The following is a 15,083-nucleotide window of genomic DNA, read 5'->3' on the forward strand; positions in this document are numbered from 1 at the left end:
ATCTTCAAAAAAATAAGAAAAATAATGCAAAGCTTTTTATTTGGGGAAAAAATGTTTCTAGGGGCACTTGGGTGGCTCAGTCAGTTAAGCATCTGCCTTCAGCTCAGGTCATGGTCCTGGGGTCATGGGATGGAGACCCGAGCCCCGTGTCAGGCTCTCCACTCAGTGGAGAATCTGCTTCTCCCTCTGCCTCTTACCCTGCTCATTCTCTCTAAATAAATAAGTAAAATCTTTAAAAATAAAAAAGTTTCGGGGCACCTGGGTGGCTCAGTTAGTTAAGCGTCTGCCTTTGGCTCAGGTCATGATCCTGAAATCCCGGGATTGAGTCCTGTGTTGGGCTCCCTGCTCAGTGGGGATTCTGCTTCTCACTCTCCCTCTGCCCCCCCCCCCAACCTGCTTGTGTTCTGTCTCTTTCTCTCTCTCAAATAAAATCTTTAAAAAATAAAATTAAAAAGTTTCTAAACATCTAACTATCCAAGTGAGAATGCCACGGTCTATTGGCTCAGAAGCCAAATCTCACTTAAGGCTAATTCTGGCTCTATGTGGATTTTCCTAGCCAGACAGCTCACTCTTTACTCCACTAGAGAGTAAACAAAGAAAAGAAGTGTAACTTACTTTCTTCAGTCTTAGTGGTGAGGAAAAGTTGATGAGAGAATTTGGGATTTGGTGTAGGTATCAATTATGTATAAATGCCTAATCACAGATAATCAAATGATGGCTCTTCTGCATTATATTTATTGTAAATGAGTAGTCAAACATCTTTCATACTATGGCTCGTTTAGCAAAGGTATTCATCTATTGTGTACCAGGTACCCAGTTAGACACTAATAACAGGGACACAACAGGATTGATTTTTTTAAAGGAGTATTAAGCTCTTACTATGTGCCAGATACTTCATAGATGATAGGGATCCAGTAGGAAGTAAAAAGAAAGCTGTGTTTTCTTATGAAACTTACCGTCTGATAAGGGAGACAAATTATCACACAAAAGCAGCTTTATAATCCGAATAGATATTACTAAGGGTAGGGAGGTGGTGCATGAGGGCATCGAAATGGAACTCAACCTAATCTGGGGTGTCCAAAATGGCTTCTCACAAGAGATGCTTTGAGCCAAGACTTAAAACTGCCTCAGGGAGGGGCACCTGGGTGGCTCAGTTGAGCGTCTGACTTTTGACTTCAGCTCAGGTCATGATCTCAGGATCGTAGTATCAAGTCCAGCATCAGGCTCTGTGCTCAGCTTGAAGTCAGCTTGAGATTCTCTCCCTCTGCACAACCCCACCCCACCCCCAATTGCATACGCTCTCTCTCTAAAATAAATAAATAAAATCTTAAAAAAAAACTGACTCAGAGTGAACTTGATAACAGAAGTATCATAAAGGGAATACATAAAGACTTCATAATGGAATCAGCTGAGTCCCAGGGCCTGAAAAGAAATGAGGGAGATAATTTGAGATGAGTCCAGAGAATTAAGCAAGGATCCATCAGGCAGGGTCTTATAGATCTGGTAAAGATTCCCGTCTTTGTTTCAAAAGTGATACAAACCAATTTAAGAGTTTTTAGTGGAAGTGACATCAGATTTGTGTTTCCAAAAGATCACTCTGGCTTCAACTTGAAGAATTCATTCTTTAAATAAGTCCTGAGTGCCCACTATAGGCCAAGTTCCAGTCTGCATGCTGAGTACACAGCACTGAACAAAACAGAAAGATCCCCAGTCTTTGAGGATCTTCTGGACAATATACAATGATAGTACATAAAATTGTGAGAAGCTCTATAAAGAATATTGGAACCCAGGTGAGAATAAAAGGGTAAGGTGGTGGTGCTATTTTATTAGCTTGAACCGTATGAAATTCCTGATATTTTTTACATTTTTTTTAACTCAGAACAATATTAGGTTCATTTGATTCAACGTGGTTGAATGACACCTAATACTTACTCGGAAGACTCAGAGAAGACCTCTGATGAAGTGATCCAAAGAAAGAGTCAAGTCATTCAAATACCTAGGAGAAGAGCATCCCAAGCAAAGGGACAGAAAATGCAAAGACGCTAAAGCAAAAATGTACTTGCCATGTTTGAGTAGCAACAGCAGACCAGTGTGGCTGAAGAGTAATAGACAACAGGGAAGAATGGAATTAGGGACCAGATCATAGTAGGTCTTGAAGACTATCATAAGAAACTGCCTTTTCCTTTCTGAATGAGGGAAGCTATCTGAGGGTTTTGGACAGAGGAGCTACACAATCTGTCATCTTAAGCAGGAATGCTCCGCTAATAGTAGAATCTAGGTAGTGGGTATACAGATGGAGCAATGTAAAATTTTTTCACCTTTGCCGTATGTTTGAAAATTTACCTAATAAAATGAGACTGTTTTAGCTGCTGTATTGTGAATAGACTTTAGGGGGGCAATGATGAGATCAAGAAGACCAGTTAGGCTATTGCAATAATTCAGGCAGCAGTGGAGGTAAGAAGTGGTTAGATTCTGAATACATTTTGAAGATAGAGACACTAAGATTTGCTGATGGAATTGATTCAAGATGCAAGAAAAAGAGAAAAGTAGGGGCCCCTGGGGCTCAGTCAAGTGTCCACTTCAGCTCAGGTCATGATCTCAGGATCCTGGGATCTAGCCCCACATCTACTCCGAGCTCAACGGGCAGTCTGCTTCTCCCTTTCCCTCTGCCCCTCCCCCAGCTCATGCACCCTCTCTCTCTTTTTCTGTCTCAAATAAATAAGTAAAACCTTTAAAAAGGGGAGAGAGAAAAGTAAAAGACAACCCGTAAGGTTTTAGACCTGAACAACTGGAAGGAAGGGCTTGCCATCTACTGAAATTTGAAAAACAGTCTAGGTCAAGCAAGTTTGGAGGAAAAGACTTTTTTTGGACATCTAAGTAAAGATATTAAATAGGCAATTAAATATACAAGTCAGTAATTCAGAGGAAACGTCCAGACAGGAAATACAAATGTGCGAATCTACCTAAAGATTAGGGATATGAGGACCACTGCCATGAGAATTAAATGGAAGTACTCAGAGTTTAGCCTAAACCCTTTTACCCATACTTTTGTTGTAGGTTGGTGTTGTTTCCAGATACCATTTTATATTGCCAAGCAGAATATTTATATGCATACTGTTTGCAATTCATTTGTGTTCTAAAGGGTTTCATTTTTAATGTTGTTCATGTCTTTCCAAGTAGATTATACATTTCTTGAGAAAAGACCTATTTTATTTTATACACTCTACAATGCCATATCCCTAGAACATTTTATGATGCTTATATAATAAACTATTCCAATACAGTTTTTTCATTTCTTTTGTTGTCATAAAGTATCAATTTTCTTATAAATAATTTAGACACTTCTAGCCGTCCTGTGAAAATAAGGATAGAATTAGAACTTTCAACCTACTGCCACTCATGCCCATTTCAGATCAGATCAGAGAGAGCCTTCTGAAAAACAAAAAGCAACAATAAAAAGTCTCGGCTCTCCTCCATATTGCCTTTATATTCAGGTTTCATGTGGTAGCAAGACGGTTCCCAAAAATTTCAAGTCTGCATCCATCCTGGTCCAAGTCCAGCAAGAAAGAGCTCCTTCCCAGAAGTCCCTGGATTCACTAATTAAACCAACACAGATTATCTGCCTGTCCCTTAACAAATTACTGTAGTTAGGAAAATTCTATGCTGTGATTGGCCAAACGTGAGTCACATGTTTCACTGCTGTTTGGTCCAAAGAACATGGACTATAGGAAAGGAGTGGTTCCCTGGAAGAAAAAATGGGGTGCTGTCACCAAAATAAAGAAATGGATACTGGTGGTCAGAAAATAATACATACTATATCAAATAACAAAGGCCTAAAGCATTCTTCCTTAAGCTCTTCTTTTTTTTTAATTTTATTTATTTATTTGAGAGAGAGAGAGTGTGTGAGAGAAGGAGCAGGGGGAGGGGCAGAAGCAGACTCCTCACTGGGCATGAAGCCTGACATGGGGATCATGACCTGAGCCAAAGGCAGACACTTAACTAACTGAGCCACCCAGACAACCCCTTCCTTAAGCTTTTAAAAGAAGTAATACCATGGGGGTGCCTGGTTGGCTCAATAGGAAGAGCATGTGACTTGATCTCAGTGGCCTGAGTTCAAACCCCACCTTGGATGTAGAAATTAAAAAAAAAAAAAAAAAAGTAAAGAAAGAAGAAATACCACAGCACTCATTTTACATCTCTCCCAATTCTATACACAATACTGCACTATTTCCCCTGTATCATTAGGCTGTCATATATTCACTTGTCATTGATGAGTGAATGTCACAAAAAGTAAATAAATGCATGAATATAAAAGTTAACCAGCTGGAAGGGTCAGTTTTTCAGCACATCACTTTCCAGGATACTCCCACCTAAGTACTGCAGGTAGTTTCTTGTCCTACAATTCTTTCCTATTGTCAGTGTGCCTGAAAAATATTTACTAGCCCTCAGTACCCTGGGGGCAGGGTGGCTGCTAGCTAAGATGCCTGAGAAACCACTGCAGAAGCAAGTGACAATGAATCGGCTTAAGTTTATCTTCTTGAAGCCTATTTACACAGTGTAGAAATTTTGCTTGAAAGCAAAATATATAGACAGATTAGTTTTCCAATTTCTTTTTGGTATCACCATTTCCATTCCTTTCTACACTAATAGGTTACTTTCCCCACAAGATGTTTAACCTGACCTGTATGGCATTTTTATCCTTTTAGTTCAAATTTTGCTGCAGAAAATGGATAACATGGGTATAAAGAGAATGTTGGCTCTCTCTATTACTCTGGAATTTGGGATGGCTTCTCTAGTTTGCTACTTCCCTGGACACCAAACATAGCATTCTCTGTTCTAGGACCTGCTTCAAGTTGGTCATAAGACTGGCAGAAAATCAAACCAAACTAAATGAATAGTTGTTGAAGTTAATCTCACATCCTGGAGCTGTATGTGCCATGGAATCACCTGCTGTTATTAAAAAGCACGATTCTGATCAGAATCACTGCTCTGTGGTCCTGTTCAACAGAATCTCATGTTTGGAAATTGGATTTGGGTCTGGTTACTTTAAAAATAGACATGATCATGGAATATAGCCGTTAAAATTTCTATCGTAGGAAAAGGTAACATAGGATAGTATTAGCCATGTATTTAATGTAGTAGACTACTAAACAATATGTTCAAGATGATTCCTGTATTGTTTAATATTATACAGACATAGACACCCAAATGTTAACCGTAAGGAATGGAACTACCAGTGATTTCATTTGATTTGTTTACTGTTCAGGATATTCCTAGATAAAATGTACTCCATTCAAAGTAATTACTCAAAGTAATTTTTAAATAAATTAAAAAATAAATAAATAAGATATATGTATCATACCATACCCCAGAGTCAAAATATGCAAAAGGTACAACTAAAAAATAGATCTAATTATGACTCTCGCTGTTCAAAACCATTGTAGATTTTTCTCTTGCCTTGCATACATCATTTTTTTCTTCCATTTTAAAAAATCATGTACTAGATGCTAGGAGTAAACGAACAATACAGGTGTGGCTTCTGCCCTCTCAGAACTAATTGTCTGGTGGCGATATAACAAGCAAGCTGACAAACAATCCAGCCTGTCACAGTCGATAATAGAGTTTCATGCATACGCTGCTAAAACACCTAACCCTCCTTTTGCACATCAAATTCCGGCTTTGGTATGTCAGCGGACAAGCACGTTCAACTCACACACAGGCACTCACTATTTGTCAATGCTTCCATTTGAGCTTCGTCCCCATTGTCCACACACTCATGCTCAATTACCAGAGTACTGGCCAATTATTTGGGTGTTAATTTGCTCTTATTTTATAAAAATGAAATTGCAAATACTAGTTATAGGAAATGTAGGTCTTATAAATGTAATTTGAATGAAATAAAGATGGGAATCATTAGGCGTGCCAGAAACTGAATCTCTAGCCTCAATCAGATAACTCAGACATTCATGATATGAAGTCGAATAAACTGAGTGAAAGTAAAGAAGAAAATCAGAGAACAAGTATAAGATCCTGGAAATATTCATTGTTAAGTGTTGTGACTAAAAGTTTAGGGATGTTTGGAGATTTTGATCTTAATTTTTAGTTCCATAAGGAAGGATTCCTCCTAAAACAATAAATTTACTGTTTGATTTTTAGATCCATGGTCAGGTATGCTTTATATTTGAAGGTTGCCTGGTTCACCATTGCCTACAGGATAGATTTTATTTATTTATTTATTTATTTATTTGAGAGAGAGAGCACAGGAGTGGAGGGAGGGGCAGAGGGAGAAGCAGGCTCCCTGCTCAGCGGGGAGCCCAATGAAGGACTTGATCCCAGGACCCCGTGACCATGACCTGAGCTGAAGGCAACCGCTTAACCGACTGAGCCATCCAGGCGCCCCTACAGAATATATTTTAAATCATTTATCACATCAATGATGTTAAAATCCACACGTTTATGATGACATTAGGAAAAGAAAATATACAAGTCACCTGGAAGTTGCCATAGTAAGTTGCTAAGTTATATGGTAATGGCAGTTGGTAAATAAAGGAGAAGAATCAGTCTGCTTCTCCTGTACAAATTGTATTTTAGGGTGACCAGAGTTGTTAAGAAAAAGCCTCTTTGTATAAAATATTTCCAACTGAGGGGCACCTGGGTGGCTCAGTCAGTTAAGTGCCCAACTCTTGATTTTGATTCAGGTGGTGATCTCAGGGTCCTGAGATCAAGCCCCCTGTCGGGCTCTGTGCTCAGCACAGAGTCTGCTTGAGATTCTCTCTCTCCTCTCCCCACCTCCATGCACGTGGACACGTGCTTTCTCTCTCAAAATAAATAAATCTTAAAAAATATATATATTTCCAGCTGATAAATATAAAAGAAATGACAAAGGATAATTTTGTAATCTCCTAATAAAATAGACTTAAATACCAATCACCAATGGCTGCTAAAACATTAAATGAATGATTGATGGGTAGAGTGAAAACACCTGGAGCCACTGATCAATATTTAACATCACTAAGAGTCGAACGACCATAAATCATATGCATCTGATGTGGTGCATTCAAAATATATTGAATCACCTATGAAGTATTTTTGCTACTCCCCTAAATATTTTGAGTTTAAATCCAATCAAGCCTCTAAATGTAACAGTTGATGAGGAGAAGGGAGAATGAGCAATATAGGAAAGTGTCAAAACAACACCAGAGAAGATGCAATCAACTAAACCCAGAATGTGGAAAGTTCTACAGGACAAATGATGGGATTTCTTCAATCAAACAATTACCTTAATAAATTAAGAAAGATTTAAGAAACCTAACAACCAAATACAGTAGGTGGATCCTGATTTGACAAACAAGTTATAAACAGACATTTTTGAGACAACTGGGAAATTTGACTATATTAGATGATATTTAGGAATTATTAATTAAGGGTTTGTAATTTTGTCCTTGTCATAATGATACTGTGGTTGTGTTTTTGAAAATAGTCTACTAGAGTCATATACTGAATAAGGACAGAATTCTATAATCCCCTACAGGATTTCCTTCAAAATATTCCAGAGGGAAGGGGGGAAGTGGCAAGAGAGATGAAAACAAGATTAAGCAAGAATTGATAAGGGTTAAAGCTGAGTGGTGGGTACATGAGGGATAAATGGGGTTTAATACCATATTCTCCATTTTTTGTGTGTATTTTAAATTTTCCATAAGTGGAAATTAAATTTAAATCAATCAGTCCATCCATACGTACTTAACATACAAACATACATAAAGGCTTTAGGGCAGCTTATTTCTATAGCCGACTTGTGCCCTGGGGAAGTTACTAAGTGAATTGGAAGACCTGTAATATTAGGATCCCTGAGCCAGTTGGTGTGGATGCATTGTCTAAAAGTATGATCCTGAGGAAAGGAGCATCTCTCTTTTTTGTGGAACCCCTGAACGGAAGTGTTCCAGTAATAGCCACAGTCAGGACAGGAAGCACACTCCAAGTCTCTTCCTTCTGATGGCCTGTGTATTCATAGGCAATCAAAGTAATGGTAGCCAAAGGTCTTGGCGACACTGGAGCTTGGATCTGAGTTGGAGTGTAATTATCTCAGACTGGTGCTTCAGTAGTTACAAGGACACTATGTTCAAATCCTGTGGGCAGCAGTGTAAGTTGACAAGGGCATTGCTTTCCAAGGGCATAGCTTTGGAAAGCTCTGGAGCCAGCAATGACACTAGACTCCCAGCTGCTACAGCAGCTAGGGTAACACCTTCCAGAACAATCAGCCATGATTTTGATTGCTGTGATTCCTAGATATACAAGAGAAAGAGGTGGAGCAAGGAGGAGAGGAGAGGAGGTCTGGATTTCCCACTGATCTAGACATGTGAGGCTTGCATTGACAAACCAAAGGCATCCCTATGTTGAATCACTGTGTGTTCATCAGCTGGTGAAGCAGTATTTACTCATTACCCAGCTCTTGAATTACATGATTGTATCATTATATTTGATGGAAATGAGTCTGACTATGACTCAGAGGTATGACTAGAAAATTCCTCCCACTCCCTTGTCCTTGTGTAATCTTGGACAGGTTGGTCTTCTTGAAATTAGGATAATAATATCTTGCCTCTCTACCTCCAGGGTTGTTTTGAGGATCGGAAAAGATAATATGTGGAACTATAATTTTTGTGAACTATCAAATGCTGTATAAATATAAGGCATCATTATTACTGTAAGTGATGAGGTGATCTATATCTCAAAGCCCCTTATTTCCTTTGATTTTGTATTAACAATGAATGTTTAATTAGTACATTATAAAATTAGATAGTCAAGAAATAATTACAGAAAACTTTAGTATATAGTATGATCTTTCTGCTTTCTCCTATGTTACATAGGAATTCCCGGGAATAGGAAGATCTTATCTACTTATATCCTTTATAGATATATATCTCCTTGCTAGTTATATCCTTGAATATGTGCTTATCAATTTAGGAGACAAACAAGTTGCTCTATATCCCATAAATAATGCATATTGCTTTATAATCTCAATTTCATAAGTCGTTATTTCTCCTGTCCAATAATGTATCACAATTGGGAGAAAGATCAGAAGTTGACCAACTATAGCTCATGCAACAGATCTAGCAACGACTATTTTTGTATGGCTTGTAAACTAAGAATTGTTTTTGACATTTTGAATTTTTTTAATCAAAAGAAGAATATTTTATGACACATGAAATTCAAATGTCAGTGTCCATTTATTGGAGCACAGACATACTCATTCATTTATGTACTGTTCATGGCTGCAACAGCAGTTGAGTAGTTGTGAGAGAGACCATATGGCTCACAAAGCCCAAAATATTTGCTATCTGGCCCTTTACAGAAATGTTTTCTTATCCTTATAATAGAGGAGTTGAAAGGACAAAAATTCAAAAACAAAATATCTAACTTGCAGGCGCCTGGGTGGCTCAGTTGGTTAAGCGACTGCCTTCGGCTCAGGTCATGATCCTGGAGTCCCAGGATCGAGTCCCGCATCGGGCTCCCTGCTCGGCAGGGAGTCTGCTTCTCCCTCTGACCCTCCCCCCTCTCCTGCTCTCTCTCTCATTCTCTCTCTCAAATAAATAAATAAAATCTTTAAAAAAAAAAAATCTAACTTGCTAACTTTCCCGGGGATAAATAAACCTGGAATATATGGATTTAAATTATGCATATGCAATAAGAGAAATTCAAAGTTATGGTTTTAATATGCAATGACTGTTTTCAGTCAATTAGGAAGAAATTAAAAATATAATAAATAAAATATAAATAGAATACAGTTAAATCCTTAAAAGTATGTTGCCATTTTGCTCCATGTTGGTGGCAGAGTAAAGAGAATAGGGGGTATATCTATTCTCTGATTAATACACAGCAGAAACTGACTCTGGCTAAGGGTAAAAGGTAGTTCATTGGAAAGAGGATTCTTGAACAGTTCCAGAGTTGATGGGAGAGCTAGAGATTATAACCTTTGAAAGGACAGGAATCAGAAGACCTCCAGGTCTGCAACAGCAAGAGACCCTGTGCCTGTTCTCAGGGCGTTTCCGCAAGACTTCAGGAGCCTTCCATTTGAATTTTGGGGAGAAATAAATTGATGGGCCTAGTGTAAGACCCTGGAGCTAAAGGGATAGAGTAATGTGATTGGGAGTCTTTCTGGAATTACATGGTTGGAATGAAGAAATAAAGGGGTAGGGATTACAGGCAGACAAAAACCAACAGATGCACTCACGGGAAGCTCGTCAGGAAACATGGGCTTTAATCCCAATTTCAGCAGCAAATGGGTGAATGCAAGAATAAGTCATCTTATTGGGCTTATTTGTACAAAAGGAGGGGTACAGTTAGACCCACCTGCCATAAAACTATTCATTGGCCACTGTACATAAAATTCTTACCCTTGGAACAATATACATTTTTTAAAGATTTATTTATTTGAGAGAAGAGGGGGCACAAGTGTGAGGGGCAGAGGGAGAAGGAAAGAGAATCTCAAGCAGACTCCACATGGATCATGGAGCCTTGATCTCCCGACCCCAAGATCATGACCTGAGCAGAAACCAAGAGTTGGACACTAAACCCACTGCGCCATCCAGGCACCCCTCAAAACACTATTTTTTAAAGTTAAAGAACAATGCCTTCTGGGGTCCCTGCGTGGCTCAGTCAGTTGCACATCTGACTCTTGGTTTTGGCTCAGGTCGTGATCTTAGGGTTACGAGATCAAGCCCCACATTGGTTCCACGCTCTGCAGGGAGTCTGCTTGAGATTCTTTCCTTCTTCCTTTGCCCCTCCCTATCCCCCAGCTCATGCTCTCTCTTTCTCTCTCTCTCTCAAATAAACAAATAAAATATTTTTAAAAACAAACAATATCTGGGGCGCCTGGGTGGCTCAGTCGTTGGGCGTCTGCCTTCGGCTCAGGTCATGATCCCACGGTCCTGGGATCCAGCCCCGCATTGGGCTCCCTGCCTCTCGGTAAGCCTGCTTCTCCATCTCCCACTCCCCCTGCTTGTGTTCCCTCTCTCGCTGTGTCTCTCTCTCTGTCAAATAAATAAATAAAATCTTAAAAAAAAAACCCAATATCTTCCATAGGATCAAATTAAAAGATAATTGTGTGACTCCATCCCCACTTTTATTCAACATTGCACTAGAGTTTTCAGCCAGTGCAATAAGACAAGAAAGTAATAATAAACCTACAGTTTGTAAAGGAAGAAAAAAATGGATCATATTTTACAGCAAGTGATTGTATACATATAATATCCAAAAGAATCTATAAATCATTATAATTAATAAGTGAATTCAGTCAAGTCACTGGATGAGGGTCAACCTACAAAATTTCATTTTATTTCTATACTGGAACACACTAACAACAAAAATAAAATAAAAATTTAAAAATGGTACTATTTGCAATAGCATGACAAGACATTAAATATGTAGGAATAAATGAAAGAAGTGCAGCCAATTTCCTCAAATTTATCTATAGGCTAAGGCAGTCCCAATGAAAAATCCCAGAAGGCTTGATTTCTTTCTTTTTCTTTCTTTCTTTTTTTCATTCTTTCCTTCCTTCTTTCTTTTTTTTCCTGGAAATTGACAAGCTGATTCTAAAAATTTTAAAGAAATGCAAAGGGTGAAGAATAGCTGAGGCAATTTTGAAGAAGAAAAACAAAGGAGGATCAATGCCACCAGATATCAGAACTTAGGAGGATAACAAACCGTCCCAGTTTGCCAGAGACTGAGGAGTTTTCTCAGATGCAATACTTTCAGTTTTAGAACCCAGAAATTATGTTGTATACCTTAAACTAATACACAATTATATGTCAATAATATCTCAAATGGAAGGGGAGGTGTGTGTGCAGAATGTACTAGGAAAACCAGGACAATCAGTCACCCTAAGACTTATAGCACTATAGTTACAGTTATATAGTTATATAACTATAGTTATAGCACTAAGACTATAGCATTATAGTTATTAAGATAGTGTGATATTGGCATAAGTTTAAACAAATAAACCAATGAAAGAAAATAGACCAAAAATAGACTCATACATGTTTTATCATCTGATTCTGACAAATATGGCACAGTAGTCTATTTGGGAAAGGATGGTCTTTTCCATAAATGGTGCTAAGTAATTGGCTATCAATATGGGGGTTGGGGGCTCAACTCCTAACTCAAAACACAGAAAATAAGTTCTAGATAAATTGTATTTCTAAATGTGAAAAGTAGAGTGGTACATCTTTTAGGAAAAAAAGTAGGAGACTATCTATATGACTATGATATGGACAAAGATTTCCTAAATAGGAAACATAAAATGCTAAACATTAAGGAAAAAATTGATAAATTGGACTAAATCAAATTTAAATGCTTCTTTTTTTTTTAAGGATTTTATTTTTAAGTAATCTCTACATCCAATGTCGGGCTCGAACTCAACAACCCTGAGATCCAGAGTCCCATGCTCCACCAGCTGAGCCAGCCAGGCACCCCAAATTCTTATTTTCATTATAAAAATTATTTAAGAGGGTCACCTTAAATAATATAATAAAATAATAATAAATGTAATAAAATAATAAAAATAATTCAAGAGGGGCTGGTTCAGTTGGTTGAACATGGGACTCTGGATCTTGGGGTTGTGAGTTTGAGCCCTGTATTGGGTATAGAGATTATTTAAAAATAAAATCTTTATTTTTAAAAAATATTTATTTATTTATTTTAGAGAGAGAGAGCTATCATGAGTAGGAGGAGGGGTGGGGGGGGAGGGAGAGAAAAAGAATACGAAGGCAGACTCCCTGCTGAGTCTGGAGCCCTACCCAGGGCTCCATCCCTGAACCCTGAGATCATGACCTGAGCCAAAACCAAGAGTCAGATGCTCAACTGACTGAGCCACCCTAGTGCCCCAAAAATAAAATCTTAAAAAAAAATTATTATTATTATTATTTTTTTAAGATTTTATTTATTTATTTGAGAGAGAGAGAATGAGAGACAGAGAGCACGAGAGGGAAGAGGGCAGAGGGAGAAGCAGACCACCTGCTGAGCAGGGAGCCCGATGCGGGACTCGATCCCGGGACTCCAGGATCATGACCTGAGCCGAAGGCAGTCGCTTAACCAACTGAGCCACCCAGGCGCCCTTAAAAAAAAATTATTTAAGACAATATTTAAAAAGCAGCCAGTCACAGAGTGCTTTTTATGTAAGTATATCATATATCTAATTATATATTATAAATAAATATGTATTTGTATTAAATATTTTATTTAATGTATTTTAAATAAATATTTTAATATAAATATGTTAATATTTACTTTTAAATATAAAGTTATGTATAACAAATATATTTTTACATACAAATTACATATATCTTCTTCCACTGTATATGTGTCTGTGTGCATATATGTGTCTATGTAGCTATACGTATCTCTATATATTGTTTGTTATATATCTGACAAGGGACTCATATACAGAATATATAAAGCATTCCCATAAACAATAAAAAAATATATATGAAATGGTGCTTAACTTTATTAGTCATCAGAGAGATGCAGATTAATATCACTATGAGATAGGACAAACAGTACCAAGTGCTGGTAAGGATGTGGGGCAATTAGAACTGTCATATACTATCAAAAGCAGTATCAAATGGTACAACCATTTTGGGAAACTCTTTGGCAATGTCTACTAAAGCTCAACACATTTATACCCTATGACTTACAGATTCCACTTCCAGGTTCATACCTAGGCACCTAACATAAACCCTCCTTAATGGGTTTAGGCTTGGGATCATACATTCAAATGCATACAGAGAGAGGTCAGGCAATAATATCAATTGTGATAGGCAATACAGAGTGTCAGGGACTGTGGTAAACTGTCTCCACTCCCTATTGTCTGTCACAATTGACACAACCTGGCTAGCTTATCTCTGTTGACATTGGAATTTGTGACTCCAAGCCTAAAGCCATTAAGGAAGATTACGTTGGGTGCCTGGGAAGCAAACGTTCTCCTTACTGAAGAGGAAATACAGCTGGCCACAGCTCTGCACTTTGTCCAGAAGGACATTTTCAGTGGAAGTGATACAAGTAGATATGCTGGACACCATTTGGCATGACTGCCCTTCACTCTTCTGTTCACTTACCTCTGGAAACAGCCCCTGCTACCACGTCTAGATCTCAGGTTTTGGCCTCTCTCTCTATGGCTGATTGCTCTTGGGTGGACACCTTACCCAAGCTAGGTGCCGTGCATGGATACAGTTGGTGCTCTGCCTAGATCCCAGATCCCCTTTCGAGGACAGTGCACCAACCCCCAACTGCTGTGAATGTTGGCTGCTAGTGGCTCACAGCCACCCACTTCTCTTGAATAGCCTTGCCCAAAAATGTTGGAGAAACTATGCCCACAGCCAATAACTGATGGACATAGGGATGCAAAAGGCACACTCCCTTGCTTCAAGATGGGATAACTCTGCAGATCAGGCTGAGACTAGACTAGCTCCTGCCCCACCCTGCTTCCCTCACGGCCTTGTAGGTTTCTGCTGAGAGCACTCCCCACAAAAATCACTTGCACCACAATCCCTCTGCTTGTAGGGAACCCAAGCTAACCCACAATGCCCATAAGATTTTCTTCCCCTGAAGAGCCAGAGAGCCTAGGCGGCTGAAATAATCATATCAATGTCAGCACAACCATGAACTCCTGGAGCTCCAGTCCTTCCCTTGCTGACCTGCGGTTATTCAGCTTTCCTTTGATTTCATAAAAGCCCCCAGGAGCTTTCCGATAATCCCCCTTTTTGTTTAAGTCAGCCAAAGTCCATTTCTCTGCCCTGAAACCAGTACCACCTTAACTAATATGATGGGTAATCCAAGCCTGACCTAACATGGCCTTGGAAATCTGACCCAATGTTTTGTGGGATAATATCACGTTGCAATCCTGAGGGAAAAAAATAATTGATTACCCTTCCTATTCCCTTGGCATCAGTAACTAGAAGTGCTGCTGGGCACGCTCCCCATCCTCCAGGAATTTGCCTTGCCAAGGAGCTAATTTGTTACACAGGACTATACTTCCCTAAGACCTTCTGGATTCCTTGGAGGCAGGAAAAGATAAAAGAAAAAAAAAAAAA

At 38.7% G+C, this 15,083-nt stretch overlaps 2 long non-coding RNA genes across 3 annotated transcripts in view; both read left to right on the top strand.

Annotated features, from left to right (window-relative positions):
* LOC145722230 (uncharacterized) overlaps window positions 1-15,083 on the top strand; it is a 48,834-nt gene that overhangs the window by 4,262 nt on the left and 29,489 nt on the right. The gene's annotated exons all lie outside the window — the stretch shown is intronic.
* Window positions 7-3,283, top strand: LOC145722234 (uncharacterized). Its single transcript, XR_014146351.1, has 2 exons — window positions 7-1,790; window positions 1,880-3,283. It is a non-coding gene; the product is annotated as an uncharacterized LOC145722234 (long non-coding RNA).

The sequence above is a fragment of the Leptonychotes weddellii genome, chromosome 1, assembly GCF_054177405.1.
Source record: "Leptonychotes weddellii isolate Sample4059 chromosome 1, ASM5417740v2, whole genome shotgun sequence".
Taxonomy (NCBI): Eukaryota; Metazoa; Chordata; class Mammalia; order Carnivora; family Phocidae; genus Leptonychotes; species Leptonychotes weddellii.